Raw genomic sequence first — 19827 nt, forward strand, 5'->3', positions numbered from 1 at the left:
TGACAGTCTGACTTTGACAGCCTGCAAAGACTGAAATGTAATTTGGGGTGATGTGTCCATGCGCTATTCAGTTTTTGTTTTGTAACTGCTAAATAATTTTTACATTTAATAAGTTAACCAAACTTTTATAAATCATAACTCATACTTAGATTTTATAGGTTGTTTTATTAAGATCAAAATAAATTGTATAGTAAAGCACAAAATGCAAATGAGGCCTGTTTTGTTTTAGTATAAAATATTGTACTATCGATATATGTATTTGAGTGTGTGTGCATGATTTTGTGTTAAATTACAATCCTGTTTGATACGTATCATTTATACACCATGCAATAATTTCTCCATATATACCTGAACAACTGTCTTAAAGATATATGTAGTTGCCATATTAGCTTATCAGTGGTTAGTTGGTCAGTGTGTGAAACCTAAAAAGAAATGAAGAAAATAATAGGTCCAGTGTGGTGGTATAACAGCTAGTAAATGATTATGCGCTGCAGTTGTTAACAGTTTAAGATTTTGTTTCTGCATGAGTGCGTATGAAGCTGGTATCTTATCAGACTATTTGATTGACATCAAAATGCTGTTTGAGTGTATTTTAAATGAACACCTGATAAAGGTTCTAAAACAAAGACTTTATCACCATTTTTATGGACCTTCATATGTCAGATTGCACATCTATGCCAACAAAAATTATTGAAAGTACATACGTGTAGTTGTGAAGCAAGTTTTTCTTATTTTCTTTTCTTGTTATCCAAATGTTGTTTCAGGGGAAATTTTGTACTGATAAAAGCACTAAAACAAGACTGAATCCAAATTTTTGGTTCCTCACATGTCAAAATACATATTTCTGTGAACTAGGATTGTTGAAATATTTGAGCATGACCCAGAATATGCTGTTATTGTAGCTACACATTTAATGTGATAAAAAGTACATCCTACATGTGATGCAGTCTAAGGGCGCACACGTCCTGGCAGCAGTAAAGCAAGCATGCAACAGACTGCACATTTTCTTTATTATAATATAGCTTACACTCAGCCTTTAAAAATTACAACTATAATAAGAACCCAGTCTATCAACATACTAATCTTTAATCTGTATAATATCTTTTTGGACATTTTTAAACACGAGAAAATAACGAGAATAATACTGAGCCATGAATGGAAGGCAGGCCTTGCATGCTGATATTGCCTGTGCACTGTTTCACATTTGTGCAGTATGTGCATGCAAAATGCATACATTCCGTGCCTGTAAATGCACTATGTAGCATTACTGTTCAAATGAAACTGGGCAAGAAGCCCAGTTATGAAAGAATTCACTCACACTAACATGCCCCACCTGACACTATCTCAGGTTACAAGGGACAACAGAGAGGTTAGTGAAGAAATGCTGTTCTTTTCCACTATGCAACTTGCATCATTGCAGAGCTCCCAAGCTAAATATTGTTGAGGGCCGTATTCCAAATTCACTTTATAAAATGTACTTTGTGATCCATTGTTTGCCTAATAGCTCAGAAGACGCCGGTGTTGTGTACGAGTCTGATTCTTATTTTCTGTGACTGAGCCTGACTACTTGCCTGCCTTTATCTGCTAATTCATGTACCTAACTCAGCCCAGTATTTTGGTCTGCCTGTATGTCCTTATGTTTTATATTTATTTATTGGCATTTGATTACAGGGGAAACTATGACTGGGTAGGTGCCCGTTTTCAGTGGAGGCCGGGAGAAAAAAATCTCCAAAGTATTGCAAAACATTTTAAGAACAATAAATTTACAGTTTTCAAAAATAATTGAAAACATCTACAGTTTAAATAATTATACCAAATTAGATATAATGTAAAAACATTGATTAAGGATACAATTTATATGACAGTTATTTAATATTTAGAGACATTTTAACAAGTTTATAGAGAAATTACAGGTAAGTTAGTATAACACAAACAGGAATTGCAATATAAAGTAAGAGAAAAAAACAGGGTTATGGTATATTTAGAAAGAAAACCAGGAGGGAAATTGATTGAAGTAAGGAAGCGGATGAAGAAGGGAGAGTAAAGAGTTATAAGGTGTGAATAGGACCTTGTTCATATTAGGGAAATAGTTTATCCTGGTGTTGAGTAAGAACAGAGACATATTTTGGCTAGTAGGTCTTTCAGAATAGTTTTAAAGGACTGGAGGGAAGGCACCTAATAGATACAGGTAAGGAATTTCAAGCCTTAGCAATATTACAGACCATGCCCAACAGATATGATAGTTTTGTGGACAGAGAGGATTTTTTGGTCATTGGACCATGATGACCATTTGGGAACATAGTTGTTTAGAATGGTATTTAATGTGGGACAAGCAGATGAATTCTGAATAATAATATAGGTGGTAATAAGCCGTGCATACGTTAGTTGATGGGGTAGTGCTAACCAAAGTCAAAGTAAACTTTACTGTTATTCAGATCAACAAATGCAATGCATCATTGGATGAAATTTCGTTGCTTAAGACTCATGTGCATTGAAAAACAGTTTTCACAATAGGGTGAAAGAAGCATATAATGGAAGAAATTCTAGACAGTACAGATATAAATATACACATAGATAACTTACTCACCACCATTTTTAAGATAGGAAAGCAGCATAGCATAATCACAGTTCCTGTACTTGTGCAAGTAATAGTTTAGTTCATATTGGATAACTTAGATAGAATAATTTAATTCTATGACAGTAAAGACAATCATATTGCACTTATGGTGTTCTCACGAACTGAAGGAGTGTTGACATTAAGGGTAGTTGTTCAACAGTCTGATCGCTTGTGGAAAGAAACTATTCCTGAATTTTGATGTTATACACCTGATGCTTGTGCATCTTTTCCCTGAAGACAGAAGGTGGAACAAACCATGTGCGGGATGATACTTGTCTCTTATCAGTTTCATGACCCTGTCATAGCATCTGCAAGAGTAAAGGTCCTGTAATGACTGGAGGTTTGATCCTGTGATTTTCCTGGCCTGCTCTACAACCTTCTCTAATGCCTTGTGATCTGCGTATGAGCAGTTTCCATTCCAGACTGTGATTACATTAGTCTGTATGCTTTCGATCATGGCCCTGTAGTAGGTCATGAGGATGTGGGAGGGGAGGTTTGCTCTGCGTAATCTCTGGAGGAAATGGAGACATTGGGCTCTCTTTGCAAGGCTAGTCAACCATGATTTCTTTTGTTTTGTCAACATTTGGTGCTAGGTTGTTGTTGGTGCACCATATAGTGAGCTGGTTCACTTCCTCTCTGTATGCCCCCTGGTTGATATTTCTGATAAGGACGATCAGCAAACATGATGATGTGATGCAGAGTGGTCATGAGTCAGTATTGTGAAGAGAAGTGGACTTAGTATGCAATCTTGTTCAAGGTGATGCATCGTGAGTGGTTCAAACGGTTTGGGGCCTGTCTGTCAAAGTCAAGGTTCCAGTTGCAGAAAGTATTTTTCACTTTGTTTAGACAACAGCTCCTGTGGTATTAGTGTTGAAGGCTGAGCTGACGTCTATGAATAGCATACGTACGTAGTAATTTTTGTCTTCAAGATGGTTCAAGGTGTGATGTAACCAGGGATATAGCATCTGCAGTGGAGTGATTTGGTCTGTAAGCAAATTGTAAAGGATCAAAAGATGCAAGAAGACAAGATGTATTCTCTTTCACCATCCTTTCAAAGCATTTCATCATCACCACTGGTGTGAGTGCGATGGGTCAGCAGTCCTTTAATGTGACTGCGGATGAGTTCTTTGGCAGAGGAATGATGATGGCAGACTTGAAGCATCTTGGCACACTAGCCTGTCTGAGAGATGTGTTGAAGATGTCAGTTAAGACAGGTCTCAGTTGATCTGCACAGTCCTTAAGTAGATGACCCAGAATTATAGGTTCATAGGTAGGAACTAGGCTATCGGCCCAAGAGCCTAAGTAAGCCTAGCAACAAGGTTCCCTGGCTTACGTCACCCAAGAAAGTTATTTTCCTGTGCCCCTGTCGAGCAGAGCCACAGAAGTGATCCTCGAGGTGTATTTCCTATTTCCCATCCACTCATCAAGATTTTTCTTGAAGAGTGCTAATGAGGAACTTTGCTTTACATAGATGGGTAGCTTGTTCCAGAGTATGGAAAGTCTCTGGGACAGGAATCTTTCCCTCCAGCACGTCCTGTTTATTGTGGTGACAAGGTTTTTGTCCCTAGAGCATGTAGCTCAGAGGGATTGGGATTTTTTTTAGGTGTAGCATGTCCAACAACTCTGGGTTTGACATAGCTTTATATGTTAGGCAGAGATCACCTCGGAGTAGGCGATATGCTACGGAGTAAAGCTGGAGTTTTTTGAGATGGTCAGTCTAGGGCATCTGTTTGAGGCCAATAATCCTCTTTGTGAGGTACTTCTGTGGCCTTTCCAGCTGCTGCAGATGTCTTGTGAGGTACATTCTAAAAGGGGCGTTGTACTCTATAATGGATCAAATGAGTATCGAGTAGAGGGAAACAATGACCTCTTTTTTCCTGGATGAGAACACGTTTGTGATGAGGTGTGCCACATAGAAGGTTTTCCTGACTACTGTGGTGATGTGATTATCAAAGGAGAGACTACTGTCCACCTGGGTCCCAAGGTCTCTTATCACACATTTGGCATTAAGTAGACTGCCGCCTATGTGGTAGTTCATGGGTACAGAGTTTTTACCAAAGGCGATGACAAGGCACTTTTTGGCATTGAGCTTGAGGCCATGGCTCTGACACCAGGCATCTGTCTCAGTGAGGTCCTTCTGTAGGATGTCCACATCATCTGGGGACTCGACTATGGCTCCTAGTTTGCAGTCATCTGCAAACTTATTTAGCCAAAGTCCTTCTGCGTTAGCCTGTACTTCAGAGAAGTAGATACCAAACAGGAGAGGTCCCAGGACTGAACCCTGTGGTACTTCAGTTCTCACTGATTTGAAGTCAGATTTGGAGTCTGCAACCTTTACAGTGTGGTTTCTGTCAGTGAGCCAGTTGGCAACCCATCTTGTGATGTAGGAATTTATACCTAGTTTAGTGAGTTTAGCTATAATTCCAGAATGGAGGATGATGTTGAAAGCCTCGGCGAGGTCAAAATAAGTTGTGTGAACCACCTTACCCTCATCTATGGCTTTGGTGACTGCCTCAGAGAAGTCGATCAGGTACAGGAGGCATGATCTGCCTTTCACAAATCCGAACTGGGTGGGGTCCAGAGTTTGGAGGTTACCAATGTCTTTGTTTTTGAGTTCCATGATGATACGTTCCACGGCCTTACAGACCAGGCTCGTCAGGCTACTGGGGAGATAGTTCCCAGGATCAGAGGTGGCTCCCCCTTTGGGAGTGGGATAACTGTTGCTGTGCACCATTCAGTAGGCACAAAGCCTGATGTGAAGCTATGATTGAACATGGTGCTTAGGTGGGGAACCAGTTCATTCTGAAGTTCATGTAAAATGCAGCCTGGGATGTTATCCGGTCCCATGGATGCTGTGTTTTTGGCTTTAGAGAGTGCAGCTTTTACCTGCATAGTTGTGATTATAGGGACTCTGCATTCTTTCTGTATAGATATGGGCCATTTAGGGGGTGAGAGCAGGGTAAAGTTAGCACTGAACCTATCTGCCAGGATATTGGCAATATCAGTTGATTCTGTAATTATCGTGCCGTTGTGCTGTAACTCAGAGCACATCTTATAAGGGATCTCAGCGTCTTACTGAGGATGACCAGGGAGCTCCTCCACTCATGGGATTGTACTCTCTTTTGCAATAGTTTCTTCCTTCTGTTGTAGAGTTTGTTTATGGCAGGGGACCACCAGATTGGCTTCCTTTTTTTGGAGGATAGAGTGTTGGTTCTTTTTGGGATAGCACGATCCATGCCCTCGTGTAAGTGCTTATACAGTGCATTTGTGTAGGATTCAGCAGTCGTAACTGTATTGTCCATCTGCATGGGTGTTATGAAGTTCACCACTTCTGTCTTAAGAAGCATGAAGTTGGCTTTGGAGAAATTTTTTACTGTGGTTTCCTTAATGGGGGTGGGGGCGTGATGTGGATATCTAGGGTGATTAGCTTATGGTCAGATCTGACCAATGAGGAGTTGACTTCAGGTGTGGAACACTGGTCAGTCATGTTGGTAATGACTAGGTCTAGGATATTGTTGCCCCTGGTGGGGGTGCGGATAAGTTGATCCAGGTCATTGGAATTTATGAATTCCAGAAAATGTTGGAGTTGGTACATGAGTAGTTTTCCCAGTTAATGGTAGAGTAGTTGAAACTGCCTATTATTAGGGTGTTTGGTTGAACCCTAATATTTTCCAATATATCAAGAAAAGAGGAGTGGGAATCCTGGGGCATGGTGGGGGATCTGTAGCAAGCTACAATTTGGATTGCAGTTTTGCCCAGAGTAAGTTGCACTTGGATAACCTCGGATGTATTATGCTGAGCAACTAGCCTGGAGGTGTGGATATCCTTAATGAATATGGACACACCTCCGCCTTTGGTGTTCCGGTCCAGGTTGGATGGCCAAAAATTGTGGTATGAGTTATAGCCTGGTAATGCAGGGGTGCTCTCAGAAGCCTTGAACCAGGTCTCAGTCACTGCACAGATATCGATGTTCTCCAATTTAAGGAGTGTCTCAAGGGAGTGCATTTTGCGATTTAGACTTCTAGCATTGAGCAGCATTACCCTCAGTTTTTGCTTGCTTGTTCCTGTTACAGTGTTAAATTTGTCATTTGTACCTTCCCTAAGAAAGGCACTATAGGGGTGGCAAGAGCCTTAGCCAGTATCCAGAATCCCAGGGGTGACAGGTGTAGGCCATCTCTGGCAAAGCATTGTGGTCTGTTGACCATGTCATCCCAGGCAGACAGATACTGGATCCCCTTAAAATGACACCAGAAGTTTTGTCCTTGTCAGGAGCTACTGCCTTACCTGGGTGGACTTTTCTTAGGTACTTTTGGACTGCCTCCAGGCTGAGACATAATGGTGTGGCATCCCCATCCATGGGTAGTTTCTTTGGTGGTGGTGGTGGTGGTTGTCTCCTGAAATCTGCTGAAGAATGTGTCAAGTTTGTCTAGAAAGTCCGTATTATCTACACATTGTGTTGATGGAGGTTTGTAATCAGTAATGCACTGGATACCCTTCCACTTCTGTCTAGGGTCCTTTTGATTTGTGATTTTTTTTGTAATTTTAGCCTGTGAGCATGTTTTGCTGCTCTTAATCCCTTGTTCAGATTAGCCCTGCAACTTTCAGGGCATCTTTATCTCCGGACTTGAAGGCAGCATTACGTGCGCTCAGTAGCTCATAGACTTTGCTAGTGGGCCATGGTTTTTCGTTTGTCCTTGTAGTTATGTAGTTCAAGGTGGTCATGTCCTCGACACATTAGGTGATATACCCCACTACTGTTTCAGTATACTCATCCAGGTTTATGTGCTGTTCTGTGGTGGCAGCCTCTTTTAATAGGTTCCAGTCAGTGCATCTGAAGCAAACTTGCAGAGTTGAGACTGCTCCTTCTGGACAAATCCTTACTTGTTTCCTGGAAGGGTTTCCTCTTACCAGCAAGAGTTTGTAGACTGGGATCAGCAAGACAGAATTGTCACTGTGATCCGAGCTGCCTAGGTGTAGGTGGGGAACTGCTTTGAAAGCTAGCTTGACATTTGCATGCACTTGGTCTAGCATATTTGCTCGCCTTGTGGCAAAGTTCACATATTGATAGTAGTGTGGTAGTATGGTTTTCAGTTTGGCCTGGTTAGTAGTGTGGTAGTATGTGTTTTTCAGTTTGGTCAGGTTAAAATCTCCTGCCATAATATTCATGCACTCAGGATTTTTCTTTTGTAGTTCACAAGATAGCCTGTTTTAAATATCTTTTTGAACATCAAGTTAATATAATGTGCCCCATCAGTAACAGTAAGAATGGTACTAAAAAGTGTGTTGCGTGTCATCAGTGTCTGTTTAATTTGGATGAGACCATAGTAATGACTGGTGAACCCCCCTTGAAAATAATTTTGAGATATGGGAATTGTTCTTCAAAGGGGTTGTTTGTATTGCAGTTTGTCAAACATGTACCAGTTATTATATTGGTAAACAGCGCGTCCTTTTAGAAAAAGAGTGTATGAACACATTTATGCTATCAGTAAGGGGAATACGAATAGCGCCTTGGCTAGACATGCCCAACAATGTTACAGTTTTATTACATTTTTATTTGGTATTGTTGAAGTTGACCCTCAAGATATTAGAGGTGGTGATTGTGAAAATGTTTTGGATATGAGAGAACTATATTGGCAGGTAAAATTGAATGCTGCCTATGACAAGGGTCTTAATGACCACATCTCTGTAGTATCTATCTTGAAGCATAACGCTGCTCAGCTTTAATATTCTGTATGTATATGGTGGTGGCTTATTTTAATATGCTGCTTAAAGTTTTATAACTTATTGGTCTCAACACTTTATAATTGAAACAGTTTTATTTGTTATACTTTAATTATAGGTTAATTGATCACGTGGCCATGTAATCAGGGTTATTTATGTATATAAGCATTGGTTTTAATGGTTTGAGACAGTTCTGAAGAAGTCCAGTTTAAATAAGGATGCAGGTGCTCAACCATCTGGTTTTATTGCTCATTTTGGATTATAAACGGATTAAAAACATGATTTTTATGCCTGTTACCCAACATTTTTTGAGTTAATATTGTGAAGCCTGGAGTGGTGATTACTATTGACCATTCATTGACATTTTACTATGGTTTATCTGGCAACCAACACACCATGAGCTTTTTTATTTTTCTTAGTGTGGTAGTACTGTTTTCAGTTTGGCCTGGTTAAAATCTCCTGCCATAATATTCACACACACAGGATTTTTGTTTTATAGTTCACAGGATAGCCTGTACAGGCTAGCAAGTGCATTTTTAGTGTTTGAACTTGGAGGTATGTAGACTGCTGTGATATAAATGGCTGTAAATTTCCTAAGCAGATAAAATGGATGACATTTAAGGGTAAGGTATTCAATGTCTGCTAAGCAATGGCTGAAGGCAATCTCATCGTTATTACACCAGCAATTGTTTACATATATGCAAACTCCCCCACCTCTGGCTTTGCCACTAATGGCCTGTATCCTCTCTGCTCTGAATAAGGTATAATCTTGTATTCCCACAGAATAGTCGCTGATATTTGAATTTAGCCAAGTATCTGTACAAATGATTAAACAGCTGTTTCTTACCTTGTGATTTTTGTTTAAGTCCAACCTGATGTAATCCATTTTGCTGTCCGGAGATCGAACATTTGCCAGCAGTATGGATGGAATTGCAGGCCTGTGTGGAGCCTTTCTTAGACTAATACCTGCTCTTTTTCCTCTTTTCCTTGCTCTGTCACATCTCCTGCATTTTTTCCATTGATTTTTGCAATTAATCCAGGAAACAAAACAAGTGCAGCACTCAGGGTGAATCTTAATAATTATCCCCAGCTCGATTCAGGACTCACAGGGCTTGCAGACAGCAGCCCTGCAGACCATTTACATAGTGAGCCAGAGTTTAGCAGATTCAGCAAGGTGAATCTTTCATATATCCTTCCTACATTCAAAAATTTGGTAAAAATCGCATTTTCTTGAAACATTACCGATGAAGAAGAGCTAGAATGAGCAGTGCATTCAAGGGCTGAATCAACCACAGCCAATACAGGGTGCCGCCAGTTTAAGCTTTTTAGTACTATACAGTGAGTGGTGGGTTCTAAAAGGGGCACTTGCTGAAAATTTAGCCATTTTATTTACAGCATTTTAAGTTTTGATTTTTGTGATGCCTGGAGGCTAGTAATAATAGGAGCACCATAAAGAGTGTGGGCAGGAGGTAAGTAGTGGCAAGTATAGTTTTAGTTGTGTTAGTGAGAAAATATTTTGCTCTGTAATGCATCCATTGTTTTTGGTGAGTTTTTTAATGCAGTTTTTGTATATGCTGGCCAAATTTAAGATTATCACCCACTATCAATTTGCTATGAGAACTAACTTCAATCACTGTATTATCAAGAGAAAAGATTTAAAATTTTGTTTTTTCATGAGCGAAGAATTTGGATAGAAAAAAAGTATTTTTTTTTTTGGGGGGGGGGTTTGAACACAAGTTGTGAGTTATAAAGCTATGTTTAAGTGTCTTAAAGCTTCCTGAGTAATTTTTTGGAGATGTGCATATGAGTGTGACGTCATCTGTGTATTGTATTAGGGAGACCTTTTGTATGGCTGTATGGAGGGTGTTGGTGAGAATGTTAAAGAGGAGCAGACCAAGGATAGAGCTTTGTGGTACACTGGTAGTGACTGGGACATACAGAGAAAAGGTTGAGTGCCATTTTACTAACTGATACCTATTGGACAGATACCTTTTGAACCATGGAAGGGTAGGCTGTGATAGACCTAGTGAGGACATTTAGTAGAAGTTTGCTGTAACAAACTGTATCAAAGACTTTAGAAAAGTCTATAAATAAGGAGGAGACTAGTTTGCCATTATCTCTAGCTTTACTATACCAATAAAGGTTAGAAGTACAGTGTTAGTACTATGGGAGGGACATAAGCCATGTGTGGGGGGATAGGGGTTCCTCCTTCAGGAGATAGTTTAGCAATTGTTTTTGAATACATTTTTCAAATATTTTGGAGAGGGGGGGATAAGATCACTGTAGGTCTAAAGTTAGTAATGTCTGTTGAATTTCATCCTTTGCATAGTGGGATAACGTGTGATTTTTTATAGTGAAAGGGAAGATAGGATTCCTGGATTTGACCTATTTATAAGGACTGAGACAGGCTAGGCAATGCTACTGGCTGCTATTTTAAGACACTCACTTGGAAGGTCATCAACTGAAGTAAAACATGGTTTGAATTTAAGAGTAGTTTTATATATGATGTGGGCACAGGTTTGAGGGTGAAAGCGGATGTGTTGTATGTGGCTGTTTGGCTGAGTTGGGATTGGTTGTTGGGAAATCCTTGGTTAGGGTTGTTATACTATCTATGAAATAAGAGCTGAATTGTATTACAATTATGAGTGTTGAGTTATTGGGAGAGGGGTTAGGGTTGAATGTTTGGCTAGTATATAGGTTTTATTTAATGGGTAACCAGAATTTATTAGGGTCATGTTTACTATTCTGAAAGTTCATAGTTTTTAGTCTTCATTTATTTCCTTTTTAGTATGGTTGCAGAGCATTATGAAATTTTCAAAATATTGTTTTATTGTTGCCATTCTTTCCACACTTTTTCCTCTCTCCTACATTAGCATTTTACTCTTTTTGAATAGCCAAATTGCATTATTTGTTTTTATGTCTATTCCTTCTAGGAGGTGCAAGGCTACTTAGGATATTTAGGAAAGTTGTATTGAATTCATTTACAGCATCATCTAAAAAAGAGGATATTTAGGATAATCCAAGTAATAGATAAGATAATAATGAATGTTTCGGGTTAAACTTGGACATGTTGTGTGTTGTTCTATGCACATGCTGTTTAAGTGGCTGTGCAGTATGTCTGGTTGTACAGACTGGGAGATGGTCTCTGAATGAGCCAGACATTGTTCCTGTAGTGGCGAATTTGCTAAGGTCTGATACTAGGATCCAGTCTAATAAGAAGTTTGATGTCTTGCTGTAATGTGTGGGACAATTATTTAGTTGTGTGACATGGTATAAGTTTATTTTATTTATTTATTTTACATTTGTTAACCAGGTAGAGTCTGGCTTGGGAAGTAGCCCATTTTCAGCGAAGACCCGGGGAGAAAAGCTCCACAACAATAGTAGAAAAAGATTACAACAATTTTTAAAAGATTTACAAAGAATATACAAAAAGTTTGATAGTTGCCAATAATCACAATTTACAAAAAAGGGAATGTAAAACAGAAAACATTACATTTCTTAAGCCGTACTACAGACAGTAAAATGAAACTCATTGGATCTTCTTCTTCTTTCGGCTGTTCCCGGTTAGGGGTCACCACAGTGGATCACCTGTCCACTCATGATTGGCAGTGGAGTTTTACTGTGTCAAGTTGCCAACCCAGCGCCCAACCTTCCACAGAAGGTGCACGCACTTACACCTAGGGCCAACTTAGAGTGTGCAATCCACCTACAGCATGTCTTTGGGATATGGGAGGAAGCCGGAGCACCAGGAGGAAACCCACACGACCACAGGGAAGACATGCAGACTCTGCACAGAAGGCACTGCAGCCGAGGATCGAACCGGAGAACCTCTTACAGTGAGGCAGCAACACTAACCCCTGCACCACCCCGGCCACCCCTACCATTGTGTTATTTTCATTTGGTAGAAGTAAGACAGGAAGATAGAATAGAAAACATTTGATCGAAGACATGAGAAACTAGCCAGGAGGATTACAGGAGCATAGCCATTGTTGAATAAGGTATTCCTTTAGGAGTTTTTTGAAACTATGATCTGTGTTTTTTTAAGATGTTCTGGGGTAATAGCTTCCACTGTTTGGCTACTTGAAGGAGAAGATAGAGTTACCAAAGTAATTATGGGACTTTGTTACCTCGAGCATAAGTTTATTGGATGATCTAACGGTCCTGGGGTTGGTATTTAGTTGCACTAGGTTGGAGAGTGCAGGGCAGTTTTCAGGTTTATGCATAATGGAGTGGGCAGTGGTGAGCTGATTGAGCAATAACAGACTTTGAAATTTAAGCCAGTGTAATTTTTGAAGAGCAAGGCAATGATGGGTCCTGTTGGGTATATTAGCAGCAAACTTTCCTATTTTATTATAGCAGGAATCAAGTAGATGTAAATCAGACTTGTGCAAGTTAGTGAAAAGTTGAGAACAGTAGAGAAGAGTAGATAGGAGGTGGGATCTGGCTGTGGCTAGTCTGGCATTTTGCTTAAGGTAAGGTTTGGCCCTATATAGTGCACCAGGTTTGATGTGGACTTTCTTAACTGAGAGTGATGTGTTTATTGACTGTTAGGTTGTTGTCTAGTGTGACACCAAGTAGTTTTTTTTTTGGTTAACTGGTTCTATTATAGTGCCATTAGTGGAGTAGATGGAGCGAGGAGGTGGGTTTACTTTGGATTTCCTGTTAGAAAAGATCATTGCTTTTGTTTTGTTTGGGTTTAGGATGAGGTGAAGTTCTTTTAGGTAACTTTCAATATCTAGAAATGACTTTTGCAGTTTATCTTGGAGTCCTTGGGATGTGAGAGCAGAGGAAATAAGAGTAGCGTCGTCAGCATATAGTTAGACTGATATAGTTAGTGAAATTTATGAGGGCTGTGGAGGTACTGTGTTTTGGATGGATGCTGTGAACTAGATAAGAGGTTATTTGTTGTGGGGTGGTCTAGGAGCTGCTTATGGATACATTTCTCCAAGATTTTTTCTAGGGGTGAGAAAATGGCAATGGGCCAATAATTAGAGAGGTCTTTAGATGGGCCTCCCTTGTGGAGGAGGATGATATGGGATATTTTCCGTAGTATGGGGACATATTGTTCTGTGATGGAACGATTGATTAGGATATTTATGGGATAGGTGATGGACCTTGCAGCAGTTTTTAAGAAGTCATCAGGGAGGTGGTCAGCTGCTAGACAGGTAGGTTTTAGTTTTGATAAGAGTTTTTTGGTACAAGAGGTTTGTATGGGTTTAAAAGAGAAGTAGTTAGGTTTAGAGTTAGTAGAGGTAGGCAGTGTAAGGGGTTGATTAGATTTGTTGTTTAAAAGTCAGGTGATAGTCGTGATGAAATGAGAATTAAATTGGAATGCTAAACATTCAGTGCTATTTGTTGCAGATGGTGCAGGGGTAGAGGTTTTGCCAGGGTTGAGGAGGTAGTTAATGTTTTGCCAAATTTTAATGCGTTATTTGTGTTTTTGCTGACAAGCTAGAAAATAAGATTTTTTTTTGTCACATAATATTTGCTTCTTAGTTGTTTGTAAGAGGTAAGGTTTTCAAGTTAATATAATAATAAGTTCATGCCAGATGAAGGGGAGTTTGAAGTTACATCCAGTCAGTTGATATAGACATCACCTCGTAGTATTTTTTCTTGTGGAATTATGGATATCCAATGTAAGGTATTTTCCAGTGTAGTTGTATTGTCGCCATGAGGGATGTAGACAGTAATATGTATGTGTTTACATTTGTTTATTTTTCAGGAAAATAATAAGAAGCTCTACAGAATTGGATGTTAGTATTGGTTTGTCATAGGGGGAATGTGGTAGTTCAGAAATACTAAAGTAATGCCACCACACTTTTTCTCTATATGGTCATTTTGGATGATATTGTAGTTGGCTGGTGTAATTTCCAAGTAGTTTATGTTGAGTTTAGACCAGGTTTCAGTTAGTGAGAATATCAGACTTGTATTGGGTAGTCCAGATATATAGTTCAGTAGTTTTATTTTTTATGTTTCTAATATGTATGGCTGCAAATGTTAGATCACTGAGATTGGTGGCTGATCATTGTGGGGGTTAAAGGATTGTGTGGAAGAGAACTGTATTGATGTTGGTTGTGATAGATGGGACCATGATTAGGGTGAATGTCACCTCCTAGGAGTATTTTAGAATATTGAGGTATTATTGCTTCTTGTTTTTGGACAGTATTTTTCTTCTTAATTTTATTTTGATTTGAGTGGAAATGGAGTTATCACTCTACATTTGAGGTAAAGGAGAGGGGATGTCATTAAATAGGTTTGTTGCAATGTGTGGAAAATGTATTGGGAAAGTATGGATAAGTCGTTGGGATAGAGTTGGAGAGATGTTGAGAGCTATTATTGAATCATGGTAGGATGAGAAATGTCTCAGTAGAAGGAGACGAATAGAGGATAAGCTGAGGAATAACATGATTAAGTAAAGGGATCTGTTTTATTGACGGCAGGAAGTGAGGAAGTAGGAATCAAGAAGGAAGTAAATAGTTGCTGGGTCGAAGGATATTTAGTGATGGTGGTGTCTAAAAGCTGGTAAGAAAGGAATTATTTTCTACGAAGAAAGAGAGTTAGGTTGTCCTAGTAATTTCTCTTATGTTTTGGAAATGTGAGAAATAGAGGGGAATGAAAAAGCAGAGTATGAGGATGTCATTAGGAAGTAGTGAGGATTTATTTGGGGAAAGCAGAAGTTGAAATGTTGAATAATAGAAAGATACTACTGGGGAGGGGTCTGTGTATGAATGGCTATAGTGCAAAGCAGTATGGAGTAGGGAGAAAGGTTGCTGGGAATGATGCTAAATGTTAGATGGAAGTTGGGAAATAGGAAAATGCAAACATGAATGCTTGCATTATAGTAGTAAGATTGCCTGCAGAGGGATAGGGAATGGGTGTTCCAGGTGAAATGTGTATGTGGAAAGTATAATGGTAGAGTAAGGGAGGGTGGGTAGGAATTGGAGTTGGGATAGTGGGTTTCCCATCCTCAGGTCAATTATTAGAGAGAGCAGTCAGATTAATAGCCAGCCCATACTAACCTATGAATCTATGAACCAAAGCAGTTAACATAAAACAGAACAGGTTTACTTTCATTTACTGAATGTAGAAATTAGGAAGCTAGAAGGACAAAGTAACTGGCATATACATAGTAATCTTCTGGTCAAGAGAAGGGTCAGTGGCCAACTTAGTATGTGGCCATTAGAGTGCAAGGACTACTCTTTGGGGGAATATTACAACCATTTTTAAACACAAGCAGGCACATTTCTGACTAGTTAAAGTTAATACACAACCAGGCATTTCATTTTAAACTTACCTACATTGCAAATGACAAAGTTCTCAGTGAAAGCTTACAGGAGTTGGGCATTATGGAAGAGCTACTGCAATATCAGGGTTAGGATTGGATATAGCGACCACAGGTTCTGAAAAGAAAGAAAAAAGAATAACTCTACTAAACTGTAATATCATATTGAGGCAATAAAGTTAATACTTATTCCTAGAGCTGGAGGAAGAACCATGATAAGTCAAAACACTGGCATATTGGTTATTGTAAAAGTAGAGTGGTGGTAATATATTTTATGAATGTAAGATCAAAATAGGTTTAAGCAAGAGGTATACTGATATTCACACTAATATGGTGTATAGAGTTGTACAGAGCAAATTATCATAACACAGCACTATACTGATAAGTACAATATAAAACATGACTTAGTAAACATTTGTTGGATCAACCAGTACATCGAGTGTTGTATATACCTAATCACCAGCAACTGGCATTACATACATACCTTTTAACAGGTACAGGCTTAACATACTAAAACTTAGCTTACCTGAATAAAATTTATACAAATACAACACACTACCACAGTCTTTTAGAACAAATATAAATGTCGCAACACATGACACACACCTGCAGTGTGAAGGAAGATGGTGAGTAGAAATGGAGGCCAAAGTGAAGGGAGATTTAGCGATGCATTCTACTGCACTGACCCTCCTACCTTCGGGTCAACTGTTACAGAGAGCTATTTGTTAATAACCAGCACAAAGCAATTAATAAGTTAGCACAAAAGAGAATATGGAGATCAACTTCAGTAAAAATGACATTATGTCAACAGGGTAAAGCAAGCTGTAATAAAGAGCATTTGGTATTCTCCATTTCTGCAAGGATAAGACAGCATCTATTTACTCACCTGCTGTGGTGTTGGCCAGATGCACTTAGAATGAATCATATATAACCAATGAAACTGTGCTACACTCTTACACACACACACACACACACATGTATACCTTACTGCTTTGTATTTCTGTGGTAGATATACTAGAAATCGTCCTAAAACTAATAAGTTTTTTTTCAATTTCAATTGATCAGTCCCTCTGTAAACTGCCATTCTAGAAGTAATCCATTTCCCTTGAAGCTTTTCTGTCGCTAGACAATATTGACATCTTTCTAATCACTGAAACATGATTCTGGTTAATTGATAACATACCCACTCTACCAGGATGCAATGCTTCCCAGTCATTCATATGCACTACTATAGGTGTCTCAACTACATTTGTTGGTGTGCCCATAATCCTCCATAGTTCCACCAAATCCAGACTTGTATGTCTTGATATTGACCTGGAACTCCTCCACATCCTAGTAACTGTCAATAAGACTCTACCATACTTTAGTAAACTACTTAACCCTAGGTGGAAAACCTGATGTATAATTCCAGCTATGACATTTACATCCACGATATGTTACAGGACAGTGAACAATACGAAATTGTATCTAGAAATGAAGTTAGCATAGCCTTTTCCAAAATCAAATATATGCTTACTGACCATTTGCTCCAAGGAGCTATAAATGAAAAATTGTTCAACTATCTGCATGTTGAGAAACCCAAAATACCAGTAATTTTCGGGATTCCGAAAATTCACAAAGGCTTGGACCCCTTGAGATTTAGACCTATTGTTTCAGGGGCAGGAAGCATTACTGAACCTTAGGTAAATTCACTGACCATGTTACTAAGCAACTCATCACACTTTTAGATCACGTCTGCAAAGACTCCTGGGATTTTCTCAGAGACATTCAACCTTCCTTTTTCTCATCTGAACTCCTTATGATAACTATAGACATCAAAGACCTGTTTCCTAGTATACCCCACCCAGCAGGGCTCGAGTGGTTTAACGATTTCTTAACCACTGAAACTAATCTCAACAATAAGGTGACTGGCCTTCTAGTGGAGTTTATGGAAATTTTATTACAGAACAATTTTATATTCTTTAATGGTGAGCTTTTTAGACAAAGGAAAGGAGTGGCCATGGGTGCCTCATGCGCTTCTTTTTATGCCAACGCTGTTTTGCACAGATGGGAACGTATGTTCATTTTTTCTTCTACTTGGGTTCAATATTTAACTCATTATAGAAGATACCTAGACGACATCTGTATTTTATGGAATGGGACCCTCAATCAGTTTGAGGATTTTTTTAGTTATATCAATTCCACTACCCCCTTCTTGGTGTTCACTCACAACATTAACAAGCACGAACTTCACTATCTTGACGTGACTTTATATAAAGATTATAACAACTCAACATTCCTTTCTAAACTTTACAGGAAACCTACTTTTTCTAATTCTTTTCTGCATTTTCAAAGTGCACACCCATTTTATCAGAAAAAAGGCATTGTTAAGGGCCAGTTCATTAGAGCCTCTAGGATGTGCAGCTCCACTGTTGATTTTTTGGATGAAATACATTTTTTGCAGTCCATGTTTGTAGACAGGGGATACCCTCTCTCCCTTATCACCTCCTTAGCTAAGGAAGTGATTGATAACAGAGAAACAACATTTCCACCACTTCTTGGTACAGGGCAACCTTCTGTCACAACTAATACAACAGCGATATCTGACACCTTCCGGAAAAGTTTTATCTATACCTATTCCGGCAACTCCGCTGATATTGAGGAGATCATCAGGAGGCACTGGCCTGTACTGACCTTTCACGAAGAATTCAAAGATGCCCTCCCACCACACCCTAAATTTGTAAGAAAGAGGGACATTAATTTCAAGGAACTATTTGAAAGAAAACCTAATTTCCAGGCTAATAACTCTAACACACGACTAGGCACTTTCAAATGTGGGTCCTGTAATCAATGCCATGCCATTATTAATGCTCCAACACTTTACATTCCCTTCAGGAATTTTAACATCAAATCATATCATCACTACACCTGTGGGAGTAAAGGGGTTGTCTACCTAGGTTTTTGCACCACCTGCTCAAGCTTCTATGTTGGCAAAACTGAGAGGCCATTTAGGAAAAGACTCTGAACATTTTACGATCTAAGTAAACAAAGGGAGTCTAACGCATTCTATAAGCATTCACTCACTTGCCCTGGGATAGATCTTAAATTCATAGTGTTGGAGCAAGTTACCCCAGATGCTAGGGGAGGTGACTGGGAGACGACCCTCGAATACAAGGAACTTATATGGCAACTTAAACTAGATGCAGGCAGACACCCTGGATTAAATGACAACATCAACATAAACAGTGTCCTCAAGCTAAGAAAGGCTCGATTATGAGAAGCTCATTCATTGCTGATAAAAAATCTTCAAGTGAAATATGATAAATGATTTATTTTAATTTATTGCTAAATGCACTGCCTACAGTTTCTTTCGATTATTTTACATTTCAGTTTTAATATTTACTGTATACATTTATTATAATGCACCAGGTTTAACTTTTAACAAAGAAGCATTTTTAACAATTTATCAACTCCAGCATTTTTAAGCTTTAATTTTTAATTGATTAATTTTTAATTGATTAATTAATAATTAACTTCAGTGTATATAAAGCCTTGCAGCACTTTGGATGTTCACTTGATAAAGCTCTGCACAGACCGAGCGAAAGCGCTTGTGTTTTCATTGTTTTTCATGGTTTTGTATTAAAGAATTAGACTTTCTGAGCAGCAGTCTGTCTTGGTTTGGTTTTCCACCTTGGATTTATTTTTTATTGGTCCTGTTCGTGCTTTTCTGGATTCCAAACTACTTAACCCTTCCCACAAGGCACATCTATGCAAGCACATGTAGGTCCTAAATATGGAACCTAACATATTATTCTAGGGGAGTCCAACTATCATCTATAAACTGGAAGCGATACTACTGCTCACAAACAGTAGCTTAGTTAGGTAGGGTAAGAGGGGCACTTGCCCTGGCACAGAGTGCTGGGGCAAGATCAGCAGACCTCTAATGCAGTACTAGCTTTTTCAGTCAAATCTGAGGGCTGTAGCACACTCTGTGTGGTCTAATTTACAGCAACTGCTTGCTAAATTGCTACAATTTAAAAGTAAAAAACAAAAAATTTTTTTTAACCATACCTGTGTGCTGTAGTGCTCTGTACAGGCAGGATATAAATTGCAGCAACTGTTTTCTACAGTGTGCCAGTAGAAGGAATCTTCTGTTTTGTTTTTGTGCTTTTCCATCATCAGTGGAAGAACTTGGGGGGTAGATTTAATTGTAATAAGCAGATCACTT

General features: G+C 39.0%; 1 protein-coding gene and 1 long non-coding RNA gene across 3 annotated transcripts in view; one reads left to right on the plus strand and one right to left on the minus strand.

Moving 5' to 3' along the window:
- Window positions 1–19827, plus strand: part of LOC122816916 (protein FAM13A-like) — a 1835067-nt gene that overhangs the window by 1045767 nt on the left and 769473 nt on the right. The window lies entirely within an intron of this gene.
- The window catches only part of LOC122816917, a 752891-nt gene that overhangs the window by 712445 nt on the left and 20619 nt on the right, over window positions 1–19827 (minus strand). Inside the window, exon 2 of the long non-coding RNA XR_006367121.1 lies at window positions 15633–15738. This is a non-coding gene — a long non-coding RNA (uncharacterized LOC122816917). The remainder of the gene's footprint in view (window positions 1–15632; window positions 15739–19827) is intronic.

The sequence above is a fragment of the Protopterus annectens genome, chromosome 12.part0 (assembly GCF_019279795.1).
Source record: "Protopterus annectens isolate FY-2018-M chromosome 12.part0, PAN1.0, whole genome shotgun sequence".
Taxonomy (NCBI): domain Eukaryota; kingdom Metazoa; phylum Chordata; order Ceratodontiformes; family Protopteridae; genus Protopterus; species Protopterus annectens.